Genomic DNA, 4,657 nt, shown 5'->3' with positions numbered 1-4,657 from the left:
GAGATGTAAACTGCTTTAATGTGGAATGGAGCTGAGCCTCTGCCTTGAATGCATATATAACTTCCTTCAAGATTCCTTCAAGGTTGACAAATTTAAACTGCACAATGTTACACTTTCTTTTTCTTGCTTAAACATGAAATACTGTTTAAAATAAAATATTCTGTTTAAAATTCCAGAAAGCCAATAAACACACTTCCATTTCTCTCACAGTTGTGTTGTGCCAGCTGTTTAGGGCATGTTTACAGCGGCATGGTGGCGCAGCACTTAGGAGTCTCTGCCACATGTCCAATAATTTCACGAATGTAACTGTATTTTGAGTACTATATATAAGTGTTGCTAAGTGGTTGCTGTGTAGTTGTAGTGTAAAGGGCCATAATGTAGACTGTTGTGTGCTAATGTGTGTGTGTGCTTTTAGGATTTTACTACACAATGTTACACTCCCCTTTTTCTTAGTTATACATAAAATACTGTTTGAAATTCCAACAAAATGAATGCGCTTCTCTCCTGACTGTGTTGTGCGAGCTTAACGAGGTTGAGGGACAGACAAAGTGAATGCAACTGTAAGTGTTGCGTGTTTTATTTTAAGAGCTTTCTAGAAAATATGCATTCATTCATTGTGTTTATCCCTTATTCAGTTCAGGGTTGCGGTTTGGCTGGAGTTTCACTCACACCCTCACACCTATGGACACTTTTGTGTCTCTAATCCATCTACCCAACGTGTGCTTTTGGACTGTGGAAGGAAAACATGATTGCTCTAATTTAATTTGAGAGTAAATAAACATGTTAAACAGATAATACTTCTGATGTGATCCAATAATTTCACGAATGTAACATTCAGATTAAGCCCACTGGGAGACCTGGGTTATGTCAGATGTTTAATTTTCTGAACCCCAAATTAATCCTAAATATACATATTATATAAAACATATAATATAAACAATATAAACATCAAGAAAATATCACAAGGAAATAAGCATCTCTGAAAATACATTTTTCCTGTTTTTCCACTGCAGGATTGTGAACTGTAAATGTTGCAGGTTTTATTTCAAAGGCTTTTAGGAAATGTGGTTGCTCTCATTTAATTTGAGAGTGAACCTGTTAAACACTTAATTACCTCTATTTCTTGCTTCTTTGTCATTCAGACACTTTGCTGCTTAGCTCTGCTATCTCTTATTTCACGTGCATAGACCATGCCTGGAGATGCATTTGGGAGGGGGCGAACTCAGGAGGTTTTGGGCAGGAGGTCTGGGTGGCTTGGATGCATATGCAAAATGCTGTGCCCCACCACGCAGGGCTTGAGTGGTCAAAGTTAGAGATGGGAAATTGGTGCAGATTGAAGCTAGACCCAAACACCGTGCTGTGTGTAGCTCTGTAGTCTCATCTTTTCCTGGTACCACAGCCGGACCAGAAAATGTAACTGTTAAACCTCACACTGCTGCTTAGAGACCACAGCCCAGAACCAGAGCAGAATATCACTTTCACTCGCTTCAGCTGAAAAATAGATCTGAACCACTACACGTCCTCAGTGAGAACCACAAACGCAGTTATCACAACAAACAAAGAGCCAGAAGTGTCAGTCACAGCATCCAGCACACTCACAGCAGACCCCTGCTCTTTGGGGGTAACATCACAGTCCATGAATTTAATGCAAAGCATCCAGCTGAACTGAGTACACAAGAGTGAAGAGTATTATTTACACGTTGGAAAGAATAACACTGTCAAGCAGGTGTCTGAAGTTTTAAAAAGAGACTTTAATGACCTATTAAAAACACATCCAGCAAACTAAACATACAATTTTTCATCAGTGAACTTCTACCTGCAGGAGGCAGCAGTATGTTCTGAAGGTTACTGGATTAAACACTGGCTAAAGAACAGCTGCAGGTCAATGGACTGAACTTCATTGACAACTTTAACTAGTTTTTTGGGAAGAGAGAACTTTTTAGGAGAGATGGACTGCACACGAACAAGAGGGGTTTTAAACTTCTGACAGACAACCTCATTTTCTCAGTGTGTAATTTATCCACTCCCCCTGCTGGTATCGCATCAGCACCGACATCAAGGAATTCTACTGTACAAGCTGATGACTCCATGTCAGAGTCCTCCCCCCACTGAGTACGACCTGAGGGAGCAGCAGACACTGGACATGAGTAGAGACGGTTAATTCTATTAGAGTTATATCCATAAGGTAATTGGTCTGTAGTTATTTATCTGAGATTATTCTACATTATTCTCGTTTAGGAACTGCAGTTTTTAGTGAGCTCTGAAAACCCCCCGACATGAGTGAGGTGTTTACAATTTGAAGTATGTCTGGTGCTGTGGTGTGTAAATTTGGTAGGTAGTGTAAGGAGGCTGCAGGTGAAATGTTTGAGATGAATAACTGTGTGAGGTAAAATTTTATTGCTAACTGTACAAAACTGACAATCTAACAAAGATGTTATTGCTGTTGTTAATGTTGTTGTTGATGCTAGAGAAATAGGATTGTGTTTTACATATTATCGTGTTGTATTCACGTATATTTGTAGATTTTTTTTGTGAATATGAAGAGTAGTTTGACACCATCTGTGTTCTGCCTTGTGACATTCCCTCTTGAATTTGAACAACAGAAGTGTTCCTCCAAGGTGGATTGGCGACTCCAAAGTGTCTGTAGGTGTGAGTGTGTGAGTGAATGTGTGACTGTGTGTGTTGCCCTGTGAAGGACTGGCGCCCCCTCCAGGGTGTATTCCTGCCTTGTGCCCAATGACTCCAGGTAGGCTCTGGACCCACCGCGACCCTGAATTGGATAAGGGTTACAGATAATGAATGAATGAATGAATGTCATTTGTGTTGTCATGAAGGATTGGGGTTTTGGCTTTCATATTTAAAATGTATCTCATGCCTGTAGAAAAGGTGGAGGTCTAGCTGCTCTTTCCCATGGTCCTTTTCAAGCAGTTATCATTTAATGACTTCACATTATTCGAGTGCCTCTGTGCAGTTCAGAAAGGGACACCACAGATATCACTAGTAACTAGTAAAAGCAAAGAAATATAAAAGACTGCAGAGCTACACTTTTCATAAGTAAAATGTGCACTACACCATGTGAACAACTCAATTCTGTTGATGATCTGCTGAATAGTTTTAATTAAAAAATCCTCAGTGTTATGGATGAGATTGTACCAGTTAAAGTGAAGGCTACATCTTACAAACAGTAAGCACCTTGGAGAAACGCTTCTGTTGTTCAAATAAAGGAATAACTGTACCAGAGATGTGAAGGTGGACAAAAAGGACACAAACGGAAATACAGAATGTATAATGAATAGAATATATATTGTATATGTGATATTTACAATGACCCAAACACCAGTGAACTTCGGGATAGCCTTATGCTGACAAAAATAACAAACAAACACCCCACCTAACTGACCCACAGACAGCTCTAACTTACCTAAGTGAAAACAAAAAGGAAACAAAAGACAATATCTTACTCCCTATGTATATACAAAAACATGCACAAAACCCACTCCCAAAACAAACGACAGCCAGCCCTACTCTGGTGAAATATATACACAGTGTTTAGAATACTTTACAAACAACAGATATAACGTCAGTATTCAAAAGGGGCAAAAACAAACTCGTAGTCCAAGTAGAATATCACAAAGTCAAAACCAGGCAAACACACAGAATTCAATATACACAACACAAGTCACAGAGCACAAAACACGGCTGACTAGCAGCGTACACACAGACGTATTTATGATTCCCGCCGAGATGACGTAGAAGAAATGGTGACAGACAGAACACATGGACTGGATGGTGGACCGGACTCGGGACGATGAACAAATACATGAACTGGAATCTGAAATGAACTCTAGACGGGTGAACAAACACATGGACTGGAACAGATTGCAGAACGTAGAATTTTACAGAGAGACACAGAGAGAGAGAAAACATACACATACACAGCACAGCGTAACACCCCCTCCCACAAATACAAATCCATATTGGGAACAGACCATTAACACCTAGAAAGAGCATCTGGAAATTTAGTAGCAGCATGCATTAAAGTAAGTAAATAACTTTTCCCTGAGCGGGTTTTTGGCAAAGGGCCCACACAGGCAATCAGCAGACGTTTCAAATGGTTCACATGTTATCTGTATGGGGTGAAGTGGGGCAGGCTGAATAATCTGGTTAGGTTTCCCCATGAGCTGACATGTATGGCAGGTGCGACAGAACTGGGTAACATCAGACTTAACTGTGGGACAAAAGAAATACCTAAGGACATGCTAATACGTTTTACGAATGCCGAGATGTCCAGAACAGGGATGGTCATGAGCTAGGGACGAAACCTGAGATATAAAGGGCTGGGGAACAACTATTTGACACACATCAGCACAACCATTCAACAAAGAAGAGGGAGACCATTTTCTCATTAAGACATCATTGTCAACATAATAGGGACTAAAGGGTTTATCAGGACAAACATCAAGTGCAGAATCAAAACAGCGTTTTATTGTGGGATCTGACTTCTGAGCAGCGGCAAGCTCTGTATGTGTAATTCGTGTATCGGTGTAATTAATGTTACAAATATCTGTCCCTTTATCATCACTAGTAGGAACAGAAGCATCACAAAATGAATTGTCTTTACTTAAACAGGAGTCTGCTAACCCTACTACATCCTCAA

This window comes from Hoplias malabaricus, chromosome 15 (assembly GCF_029633855.1).
Source record: "Hoplias malabaricus isolate fHopMal1 chromosome 15, fHopMal1.hap1, whole genome shotgun sequence".
Taxonomy (NCBI): domain Eukaryota; kingdom Metazoa; phylum Chordata; class Actinopteri; order Characiformes; family Erythrinidae; genus Hoplias; species Hoplias malabaricus.
This window is presented reverse-complemented; position numbering follows the sequence as displayed.